Source organism: Rhea americana, unplaced genomic scaffold, assembly GCF_003343005.1.
Source record: "Rhea americana isolate MKP2758 unplaced genomic scaffold, rheAme1 scaffold_17, whole genome shotgun sequence".
Classification (NCBI taxonomy): Eukaryota; Metazoa; Chordata; class Aves; order Rheiformes; family Rheidae; genus Rhea; species Rhea americana.
In genome coordinates, this window is record NW_028185816.1 from 8694734 (window position 1) to 8707605 (window position 12872).

The window sequence follows — 12872 nt, forward strand, 5'->3', positions numbered from 1 at the left end:
CTGAACAAAATGGGAATACAGGGACTAATATTTGCTAACATCATTAATTCATTTTCTTCTCCACTCCCCCTTCCTCCTTTATGCACGATGTCAAGACGTATACCTTTAAATTGTTGTCAGCCGTAAAAGAGACGTCGTGTCCCAGTTCAGAGGTTAACGTATAACGACAGACACATTAGAAATCCCTGTCCGGTGCCTCACTGACAATTTCAGCTCCATCTTCTCTTCAATGAGACAGTAGCTCAAACTCACTTACAAGCTTTAACAACATTATTGTCTGACCAAGACTGAAAAATAAAGGAGAAGGAAGATAGTTTTACCACACTAAGCATTATGGAAAAGAAAAACAGAATTGAGACAAACATTTACTTCGCAAGGGCCTAGGATTTTAGTTCACCTTCTATGTTGGTCTTAAAAGTCTCCAACGACTACAGCACGATCCAGTCCCCTTCCTGCACTTCGGGAGAGTGGGATAAGAATTACTGTCTGACAAAGGAAGAGAAATAGTTCKGTCAGGGGTTGGTTTGTGGGTTAACCTCTTGCTATAGGCCTGAAGACAGGCCACCAATTTATTATTTTTCATCTCAGAGCCTAAGCACAGTTTCGAGAGGCGAAAGAGGCTAGCACAGACCTAAGACAGCACCTCCACAGGGCCTCGTTTCAACCCACCTCCCAGAACCCCCCAGAGCCRCAAGGCGACCTGCTACGGGCGATTTGCTCTGGGACTGAATCGGGTCTAACCACCCGCGCACAACTACGGTGGACACAGGGCAAGGACTCCTCCCGAGTCTGACAGGAGGCATGGCCACGGCAATCTGACAGGAGGCATGGCCACGGCACAGCAGAGGCCTACAAAGATGCTGCAGAACAGCACAAGTTTCAGCTTTTTGAAGTGTCCAACTTAAATATATATATATAAAAATATACATATATAAAAATAAATAATAATAAAAAAAAGCTTTTCTTAAAATCCTCGTTCGATTTTAACAYGAGAGCTAAATCTTAGGAACACATTGTGTCAAACATCCCAATTTTATTCTGAGCAAACTGAGAACTGCTTGGTTAATTTTGCGTATACAGACAYACAACGTACTATTTGGCGAGTCACGTGGCTGTGTTACACAGCCCATCCATCAGGCCGCTCTAATTCCTACGAAGTTACACATCTCTCAGGCTTTTCTCTACACCAAGATACATATATTTAAGAAAAAGTCACTAGTAAAAGGTTCTTAACATCAAAGCATTTGTCTTCAAAATTACACTAGGCTAAAGCCTTGAAGCAGTCAAGACTTAGCTCTGTATCACCACACAGCCTGGAAGTAAAAAAGGTGAGAAGAATTAAACGAGAGCTACATATGAGGGCCACAAATCCAAGACTCCGCAGTGCATGGAAAAAATTACTTGGGTCAAGTTCAGAGAATATTTATTATATTGTTTGCTCTTCTTTCTCTGAGCCTGATGAAGCTTAAGTCAGAATAGCAACAGTACCTGGCTTTATGGGAGAGACACAAGAAATACTGCCCTCCAAATTTTTCTGAAGCATTTTTCGTAGCAGAGAATACATAGTACGGAGATTTAAATCAGCATTTATTCTACACGCGCCCCATAATTCACCTCTGAACATCATCACGAAGAATGAGTGAGAAGTTATGTCTGCGTGAGAGACACTCCTGGACTTACAAACGYGAGCCTCTTGCCGGATTCAGCGTTGCGGCCGTGAGACTAACTTTACCTTGTTGCATACTGGCTTCCCGCAAGGTACCGCACACTGGTGCCGCGGTACAAGCACCGCGGAAGAACAGGGAAACCTCCTGCTCCCAAGGAACCTGCCAGCGACCACAGGAGCAAACTGACTTGGCCTCGCAAGGCGCCTGTGAGGCTTTGGTTGGTGACAGCGGGGTCCCGAGCGGGGAACCAGGGAGCCTGGAGGCATTCCCAGCGCTGGGAATTCATGGAGGGTTGTTGGCGGTGGCAGGAGGAAAGCTGGCCTGTGCCAAAGCTCCCCAAGTGACACCGGGGAGATGCTCGGTAGCTCCAGGCTCAGCTGTCACGCCAGGGCAGGYGGCATCCTAACCCCCGTAGGCTGACACGAAGTTAAGAGTAAATCAGTGAAGTGTGCTGATTGAATTGTAATTAAGCTAGCATAGTCTCAGGTGACAAATTTTACAGAAGGCGCTTCACAGCATTAACCCAATGGGAGACCTCAAGACCTGCTTTGCTTGCTACCGCATCCCCTTAATACCCTGGACGGACATTTCTGGACACAATTTGAGGAGAGAGGATTATCAGGGAGGCAACAAGAACACGTAAACTCTCCTCAAGTTTCAGCCGCTCTGCCCCTTCCTTTCGCTCTGTGTCACGGCCCGGCTGTCCCCCCTGGGAAGGGAACTTGGGCAGACACTAATTGTATTTGACAGCAGCAATTACACGCAAGGCTGGAGATTAGAAGCCCGTTAATTGTGTGTGCCATAATTGCTGCCGTCTTCCTTTGCTAGTAAAGGCCAGCGCCAGGAGAGTCAACGGGAGGAGGGCCAGCTCCACCTCAGATGCAGGTGGTCCGAGGAGGACGGTCCTCGGGAGGGGAGGAGGTGTCCTCTTCTCCCCCAAGAGGCACGGGGGCCGCTGGCCCTGCAGCGACGCAGGATGCTCCTTTGACAGGGTGGCTACTGAAGCAGRGAACGAGGACAAAACAACGTGCGCTGCCAAAGGTGTTTCCCACCTGTATCTTTCTTCTTCCCAGCTAAGCTGAACTTCACACCACGTGCAGCCAGAGGGAAGGTAAATATCAACCCTTAAGAGGCAACGCTGCTGAAGGAAAAAGATTTTTTTTTTTTTTTTTACTCTCCATAAAACCAGCTGCCCCATTAAATACTTGAACAGGATTCATAAAATCCTCCCTTCTCCACTAAAAAGTATGAACAGCTCAGCATTTCTTGCCACTCTTTACAGGCTGGCAGAGGCCAGTTACATCCAAACAAGATAAAAATACGCCCACGCCGAGGGCAGCCGCCCCATTAGACGCTTCTGCAAAGCCACCTTTCACGAAAGGCTACTGTACCCTCAGCACCAGCTCTATTAATGCCTGTCATAAACAGACTATTTTAATATTCCTCTCTCAACAATACTTCTTGGCTCCCCGCAGCAGCTCAGTGAGTGCAGGCACATGACTCAGCACCTGGAACGTTTTCAAGAGACCACTGAGGATCTGTACAATTTGAGCAAACTGTCCTATAAAAAAAATGGCAGCATGTTCCCCAGTACAGTATGACTCTCTTTAATATTGCAGAGACAGTTTAGTTGAGATTCCATTGCTGGCTACATTAAAAAAAAAAAAAAAAAGAAGTTTTCTAGTGCTTTTAACTCACAGAGTTTCCTCTTGTAAATGTGATCTAGGCCAGAGAAAATATTTTCCAGATTATATTCCAAAGATAAAAACAAGCATACTATAATCAATGTCATTGTGCTGCATAGTTAAGAATAGCTATAATCTAAAATAGGGCCTTGAAGAATAGCTATAATATAAAATAGGGCCTTGAAGATTACTCATTTAGCCCTTAATGAGTTAATTAAAAACTATACTATAATCACAGTTGGACATTAGTAGTAAAGGCAGTCAGGGGAAGGGAAATAAATGCAAAATGCTTACCAACACTGAGTGAGTTCTGCACTTGCTAGTAGCTCTCATTTTGTATGATTTGCTGTACACATTTTAACACACACATGGAACGGAATAGAATGCACAATCAAAAAACYTAATGCAGCAGTTTCCAACATCGCTTGGTTTGTGGAGCTACAATTTTTTTTTTTTTTTTAATAATGGAAATGCAGATGTATGTGGCAAACATAAGACTGACATTAGACTCACCTTTCCTCACGTCTCATGGACTTCTGCAGTAGCCTGTGGAGCGAAGCGTATCTGCACCCTTCCAAGGCGAGGTGCTCTGCAGAAACCGGGCACTTTCACGAGGGGAACACAGAGCACTACACTGTCTGCCTTGGAAGTCACCAACCACTTCTGTCAAAGTGCCCATATAAAAACCCACAAATGCCCAGGTACAGCGGACCAAGCTATACATACAAATACAGGTCTCACTGTAATTGCTGGATTTTGTCAATTTAATACAAGATACTCATTTATATAGATTTAATAGATTTACACAGACATCTATACAGGCAAGAAATGTATTCTGGACCACACTGGGAACACTGTAAGGCTAAACAACAGCTTAGGTTGAAATACATGCGCTGAAGCTTAAGGCAGGCCTAACTTTTGAGAAATAAAACAGTAATAGGGCATCAGCCCCTCCAGCTCTCTCCCAGTCTGCCTGTTGATGTATTCACCCTTCATTTGCCGGAGAGACACTGGACCAGACAGTGTCACAGCAGCGAGGGGGCCAATTCCCACATCCACCAAAGGAACAAGCTCCAAGACTGCTTGACCAGTGCCACAGAAATTTGTTTCCTCCAACAGAGCTGGGTCATAAACGCAGAGGCTAGATTTATGGGCTATGCAGACAAAGAAATAACAGAATGAAGAGCTCTTCCCTGGTCTCTGTGCGTACAGAACAGGGTAAGTGAAGGATCAGAGCATCTCAGCAGGCACAGAAGGTTTATGCGGTTACAGGCGTAGCCCTTTGCAGGCTCAAAGGGAAGAGYGCTGTGAAATTAAGCACAGCGGTGGGATTCGGATGCAGCTGCCTGCTGAATAGCCCTTGCTGTCTGTGCACTCATGCTGTACCTGAGACTTCACGTGCCTTTGAGCTGGTTAATTCAGTTCAAAATACTTAYGGGATGCTCCAGAGATATTTAAAGGGTGCCATCTATTCCTGTTGTAAGCCCAAGTGTTTAAGTCCTACATAATACATTCTCTTTTAAAGGATAACTTTTCTTCCACGTTAAGAGAAAAATAGCGTTTACAAAATATTAACCAATATGTTAGCTAACATCCAAACAAAATCTTAATCTCCAGTAATTACGCTCAGTACCTCATTGATACTTGGTGCAAAGAGCAAACTAAACATGATCACTTAACCTTTTTCTAAYCTGAAAAGCTGTACATTTGCTAAAGCAGCAACTTGATTCTGCCATACCCAGAACGACTTATTTTCTCCTAACTAAAAACATTTGCTATTTTTAATCAACGCATTCTCTCTTTTAAAGAAGCCTTTACATTATTATGTGAAGCAACAGGGTACATGGACCCTTCCCCTGCCTATACTACCACCAATRCAACTTCATGCCTAAAAATCAAGCCATTACGTCCTCCACAGTAAGATATATCCATAATTTCCACCCATGTCTCTGAATTTTTTAACAGTTTCTGACATAGCTCATTGAAAATTCTACAACAGCTTAAATTACTTTGAAAAATAGGATTTTTTTAGTTAGAGGTTGCACCTTTCCCCATTTAAAACAGCCAAGCTGCAAGCACAGCCTAGTGAGCTGCTGGCCAAAACAGGAACAAGTTTGACAAGAGGCTGCCACGTGCTCCAGCAAGAGCTGCAGGGGAATCCAGATCGCTTCTCCTGTGTGTCTGCTCAATGTCACAAGTAGGCAGACTGCCCGCTCCCCGCCACCCTCAAAGTCACCACCTCGCTTCCCCACGAAGGCAGCGGGACTTAGAAGCACATGAAACTCGGCTCCTCCAGGATTCTGGGCATCCTGGGGAGAGACCAAATCCATCAATGTCCAGGAGGCTCATCACTGTTTTAGAAGCATCCTGGTTAGCAGGAAGTTAAGACTGTCCAGAAAACGGTCCTCTKACTCACAGCCTTCTCCCCAGCTCAGCCTTGCAACTTCCTATGTGTTTTTTSTCCCCTTTCAAACATCTCCTTACATTCAGGCTGATATTAGTCTTCTCTGCTTTCTAGATTTGCCCCAAACTCTCACCTGCACCTCACTGCCTCCTTAGTTCCCCTCCCTCTATAATCCTTGTGACAGCATCCTACTTGATTCAATTCTTCTCCTCTTATTYAGTCCACAAAACAACCTCTCCCATCCTCAATTTTGCAACATCCCCCTAAAGCTTCATTTACCAGCTCATTWCAGCCAGCGGTGTTCTGGCACGGAAATGAACCCAACAGGAAAGCTGTGACTGAGTTACTTCTCATACCATATCATACCGCTCTTTTCTGCTTTCAGCCTCCCATAGCCACTTTRTAAAAAGGAAGTTTTTTCAACATTTTCATTATGCTCAGGTAAAGAATATTGCTGATAAAGTCTGCAATGAATGAAACAACCGCATATGGGAATTAAACCCCCTCCAYGCCTTGCCAGGAGCTACCACCTCTCGAGGCAGAAACAGCAGAGGGCAATTCCTGTTTGCACCTCAGTCACCCCAGCTTGCAGTCTGACATCTTAACAGATTCAATTTTGTGATCTTAATTTTAGCCAAGATCTTGRGCTTTCCCTGGAACTGAGCATCCATCCATATTCTACCAATTCAGCTGTAGCAGCAGCAACCCTCAGCAAAGGGCTGGCAGCGCCTTAAGCCTAATCTGGCGGTCTTCTCCGACAGCCTGGATTCTGGACATCCGTTAATGGAGGGGAAGCAACCAGGTCTCTGCTGCACAAGAAGTTACACAATAAAACACCTCGCCTCATTCTATTATATCTTGTCATCATCAGTCTGAATTTTAAGTTTTTATTATTTTTTTTTCAGTTCCCTCTGGTAAATCAAGCCAGCATGCAACATCTTATTCCAGCAGTAAGCCAGGAATCGTGCTGTCTGGATGCCGTGCATATCACTGAGCTGCAGCAGCACACACACACCAGCGAGGCAGAGCTACATCCCCAGTTACTATTTTTTTCTGAATGTTTCAGACATTACAAGATATTTTCTGAATTAGTCAGAACAACATGATGCATATAAATTCACTGACATATTCAAAGAGAAAAATACTTCATCTTGACTTAAATATTTAACCAGAACTACTGCACTGGCTCCAAACAGTGGCAAAAAACCCCAAACAAACTCCAATTTCTTCCTGGTAATCACAGAAAACAATACAGCTACATTACTGAATGGCTGCAAGAGAACATATGACACTGCCTGCAGTACACTAATAATGTAGTGCATCAACACTGCTGTATCTGAGCTGGAAAGATTGAGGCAAACATCATTACAAGCAAAAATTAACGCTTGCAGAGCTAGTAAGATCTCATATTTGAGAGGCAGCTGAGAGACAGAGTAAAAGGCTGCATAAATCGTTATTATAATTATTATTTACTTTGAAGAAGTTTTGGGGTATAGAAACATGAGCAACTGTACAAGAGCAGGATTCAGGTGAAGCTTTCAACCATGTAACTGTTCACATTTGGTTTGCTTTCTAAAATATAGACTTACAGTTTGGCACTGCTGTATTTCAATCAATTGCTTGAATGAGGATTGTAATGTCATAAATAAAAGGAGCTAAGACCATAAATTTCTGTGGAGATGTAAAATCAAAGAGAACAAACCAACATGTTCCCAAGGGGTGGGAGACTGACACATACTCCAGCTATTTATATTTTTACTATAAGAGATGTGTTCATCTTCTTCATTTACACACACGATGTTTAAGATAGAAAAAGAATTCCAAGAAACTGGAATTCTCACTCCAGATCTGGCATTTTTTGTGTGCTATAATAAAATGCTGCTGCAGAAGAGGGAAGAAAAAGGGATCATTTGTCAGCTCATCCACAGGCAAAATCCCAGACCACCACCAGCCCCACAAGCACCCAGTGCTTGGGAGGAGAGCTACTTGCTAGCACAAAGCATCTTCAGGCCATCTCAGACGCCAGCTTCATGGCAAACAACCACCAGCTTCTTTCTCCACTGAGCTTGTTACAAACAGAAATTACATGAAGCATTTGATTAGCCTCCTTCCTCCTTAAGGGGGAAAAAAATTCAYTGGATGGCAACATTATATTGGTAGTAGGGGAGCAAGAATTTTCACCGCCCATTAACACACGCTGCTTTCAAAAGCAGCAAATGTCAACAGGAAATAGAATTTGACTTGCCACTCAAAACACAACAGTCTGTACAGCAAAACGGGCGGGCAGCATGCTGCCCCTAACTTAATATGCTGGACTGAAGCTTTTTTGCACAATATAAAGCTGATAAACGTAATCACATGTGTAAAGACAGGGACAGAAAAGTAGTGAATGACCTACRTGCAGTTTTGTTTACGGGCAGAATCTAAAGCGAGCAACGCAAAAATAAAATAATGAAGCATTAAAATGCATTCCTTGTGAGAATGYGCAGAGAGGCAAAGGACACAACATCCTTTACCTTCATTGCAAAAGCACTGGGAAATTTAGTTAGCAATCATAGTGTGGTATAGCACCATYCCATGCTAGAGGAGAAACAAAGCATTTACTTGCTAGTGAATAAAGAAGTTGGCTCTCAGGATGTTCTCCAAAACCAAACATCAAGGCTTCACTTGTGCAGTTGACAAGCTGCCGTATTTCCAATTTGGATAAAACGAAACGGGTCATCTTCGCCTGCAGCCTTGCATGAACAAGCAAGGTGTGTCTGAACCATGAGCTTCTGCCAGCCAAGCACAGCACAGATCGCTCTCCCCCAGCRGAAGCTGCACCTATCACTAACTCCATGCACACGAGCACTAGAAACAGTCCCCCACACGGCTRGTAAAAAACAGCAGGGCAGACAAGTCAGTCTCCACGTGTTAAGATCTCGCCCTCTCAGCATGCATACTGAACTAACACATAACGCAGGCTGGATTAAAAAAAAAAAAGAAAGAAAACAAAAAAGCAACTCTACAGTTTGCAAGCCCACCTAAAACTGAAGAACGTGAGCCAGGAGCAGGGAGGGCCTGTAGAGGTTGTTTGGTTTTATTTTTTAAGATAATTCCTAGTGCTTTCWTCTGCTAAGAGAATATTTTTAATTAATTGAGGAAGATTGAGTTAGAAGTGACAAATTATCTCAGTGATCCGCTTCTTCCAATGYGGTCTTCAACGCTTTCAAATTAGAGCTTTCAAAAAATACAGGAAAGCACATTCTGTTTTTCAACACGTTGATATAGATTTTATTCCTAAGAGTTGTTAACGTTTGGGTAACCCTCCCCCCAATTTCCTAAAAATTAAYTGACACACAAAAAGACATTTATATAAAAGAAACGCAAAGGGTAGAGAACCAAGACAACGACAGCACTGCTGGACAGCTCGCAGGAATATATGTGGTTCCTCTCCCGCGCTGGGCTGCATCAGCAAGGCACAAGGCGGCAAGCTTTAAGGAGCGCAGCTGTAATTTTGCTAGTCCACACTTTACATGTTAAGTTAAATCACTTTTATATTAAAAAGAAATAAATTCACTATTTTCAAAGTTTTTGACCTCAAAGTGTACTGAGCCATAAGCTGAGACCTTTATCCAAACTAAGCACACACTRGGTACGTGAACACACTGCTGACTGCAACAGGTAGAGACTCAARCAAATCTTTTCCTCCCTGCTCTTCCCATCCCCCTCGTAATCCTGCCCACACCACTCTGCTTCTCCTTCCCAACCCCAAACAGCGGCAGYTCGGACAGATTGTCATGGGAGACATCTGTCTGACTGATAGACAAAACAGGAAAACACGACGGGTGCTCTCATTTTATCCATGGACCGTAGTTTTCCCCAGTGAAATTCTTTTAATTAATTTCCAGAAGAAAGTCTGTCTGCCTGGAGTACTAACCAAGAAATCTGCAGATTCAGGCCTCAAACTGCAGTGTGATTTATCCATCTGCTAATGTAAATCTTAGAAGTTGATCTAATATAAAACCTGTAAACTGCAAAAGAGCAAAGCTTGTTGCTCCAGCCAGATATGAACAGGCAAAATTTGAGCAGAGTCCAAATTTAAGAAAAATTCAGATTTGGATTTCAAAATGCCTATTTTGACATGTTTGGATACAGAGCTTGCACTGGATTTACTACAGTAGTTGGCTTGGAAGTACAGCTTAAACAATTGACTTAAATTGATGAGCATCTCAAGTAAGTGTTTCAATAACACCTGATGCAACCTACAAAAATGTACCCACAAACCACTCAGCAAATCCSGAAATTGTTTCTCCTGCCTTTCACTGTATCCTCAGATTGCAAATTTCTTTTCACCTCTTTCAGTTTCTCCAAACTTGCCTGCTGCATTTAAAATTTGACAGAGAGAGGTTATTTGACCAGCAACAGAAAGAAGCAGGGACTTCGCCCAGCCCTGCGCTTACATAGCTGGGCACCCACCTTAGCAAAGATTGCCCCCTGCAGTACCTCCTGCAGAAACACTCACTGACCACCAGCCAAATAAATCTGCTTTACTCCTGCAGGCTTTCCATTTTACTGGGCTGCTCTGAGCCTGCAGAAATATCGCTTTTGCCATTTTATTCATTCTCAAGTTCATTTTAGTTTTTACGAGACAGGCTGCCTACTCCCCAGCAATCCTCCCCTGACCRCTCTAAATACCGTGACTCTCATTCACACACTACTAATGCAGCAATAGAGGTATTTTCCTCCTCTTGACTTCTTGGTCACAGAGCACAGAGGAAGCTTCCTCTTCTCAGTTCTTGTTCTGTATCTTGTCTGGGTAACACACAAGCATATTTCTTCACTGTAAATGTTAGCACTGGCATTTCAAACCTCTAAGAGCTTAGGAAAGATGTTCAGTGAATATTTCTTTTCCTTGAACTCTTTCTGCTTTCCCTTAAAGATCTGTCTGTACTGTTCAGACTCCCAACATGTAACCTCCCTATTACACAGTAGAAATCTTACCTTGCACRTTATTCGGGAAGCCTATTCATAAACTAGTTGAGCAAAAATTAAAGTACCATTTATTTTATACAGGTAGAAAATCATCAAGTCCTCCTGTGAATTTCAGCAGTCAAAGCAGACAGAAGGAAGGCCTCTGCAAGGGTTTGGGGAAGGATATCACTGAAGTTAGTAGGGTGACAAGCTGTTGTGATTGGACCTGGTAAACATTCAATGTAAGAAAAAGCAAAAGGAAATATTTGCATCAAGAGATGCCAAAACCGTAATCAGCAAATGGAAGACTAAAACTGATGAGCAGATTTGGATGCTTTTTTTATTTTTATTAACTGTGTCATAATCATCTTGTTAAAAGAAACAATCAGTAACAGCTCCCAATTGCCTCCCTGCAGTATCATGTACAGACCTCTACCCACGCACCCCATGAAACACGCTCAGCTGAAGAGGTATTTGTACAATGCTGCCGAGACAAAGAGGTCCTCCCCTGCTCCTGTCTCCGAACAGTCCGTTCTGGTGGACACAGCAAATTCCCATGTCAGTTTGAGGGTTGAAAAAATTGGATTTAAGTTTGTGAATGCAACTACCTCAAACAGTGCTGGCACTATAAAATAAACAATAGGTATTGCAGACCCAGTGTGTGCGAGAGCGGAGTCAGAGAGATGAGCATACATAGGCAATAATCTATAGGCGGCTGGCAGGGAGAACAGACAAATACCAGTGCCAAATTCAGATGCACACCAGCAAAAGCCCCAGAAAGCAACACGTTTAAAGCACCATTTGTGGCCAGTAAAGCAGGAAGAAGGCAAGTACAAGCCGAGAAGCAGCCGGGACACACGCTCTCTCTAAAGGACCCAAAGCAGTCTGCTGACGGCAAGAAACATTTCTATTTAAGAACAGAGAACACAGAAGAATTGCTTCATAAATTATTCTCTGTTCTGGAGGAAGAGTGAGAAGACTTGAAGGACAGGTGATGTCTCTGAAATATGTAAATAGAGCTGAGCTGGTCCAAGCAATTACCTTTCCACTGACTGGAACTTGAGACTAAAAGGAATGACTCACAAGAAAAGAATAAGAAACRGAAGATGTCTAAAAGGTAGAAGATGACAAGGAACATGGCATCAAGAGGAGAATGGAGACAAGCGTGGGAGAGTTTAGTCCCAATGCTCCTAATAACTGCTTTGGGGGAAAAGGACCAAAGCAACACAAAACTTTGGAAGMTCATACTAGCATAGGAAGACCTGAATGTCAATGAACCACAAAAGCAAGCAGTTGTGTTAACTGATTTCACTTCAGTAGTCTTCAGGTTATCTGCTATTTTAACAATATTCCAGCAAACAGAATTGCTGAAAATAAATACAATGTGATCATTTCTTCCCAGGTCTCAGACAGAGCCCTGAAAGTTGAAAGAAGTCTGTATTAGATAGCCTGCCAGTGGCTAGGGATGAAATAAAACTAAATAAATATGTTGGAAACTGCCGTAGAGATGTGCCACTATTGTCAAAAGCAGCATTTGAGCACCAGAGAGCACAGAACAGCCRTGGCCATCGCTTCTCCATGTTCAGCTTTCTCCCAAGAAAGTTCAGGTGCTCTAATTTGAAGGCAGGAGCAAGAGGAAGCAGACCAGATTGTAGCCGCTACCGGTGTTSTCAGTGCTTCTGAGTATTCATTTCAAGATGTTCCTACAATATCAGAATACATCCACTTCCTTTATCAGCTGGAATAAGGAAAACAAGACTGCTACATTATAGCAAATACAGTCCAATGACAAAAGTGTAGTAACACAGAAACTGCAAAGTGAACATGAAAGAAGGAATCAATGAAGATTAAGGAAAACAGAATGAAGAACGAAGAACTGGATCTATGGAGACTGCGTAAGAAATACTGCATTTAGTTCCAAGCCACAAAAATACTCACAAACTGATGTCTGCAGAACAGCAGCAATCTACTAGGTTTCATGGGGTGTGGGACTAGAGGAGGCGAGGCATTTCCAAGCTTTAAGTTTTGCATACTTAGCATTAAGGGATAAATTAAAAACCCTTTGCAAGTATATGATACAGGACACTGAGGAAAATTTAAGATAACAAGCAAGAACAGCTTTAAGGGTTAAGATGAACTGCTGAAGGGAAAAAAAAAAAAAAA

At 43.0% G+C, this 12872-nt stretch overlaps 1 protein-coding gene across 4 annotated transcripts in view; it reads right to left on the minus strand.

Moving 5' to 3' along the window:
* Positions 1–12872, minus strand: part of ACBD6 (acyl-CoA binding domain containing 6) — an 87113-nt gene that overhangs the window by 65685 nt on the left and 8556 nt on the right. The gene's annotated exons all lie outside the window — the stretch shown is intronic.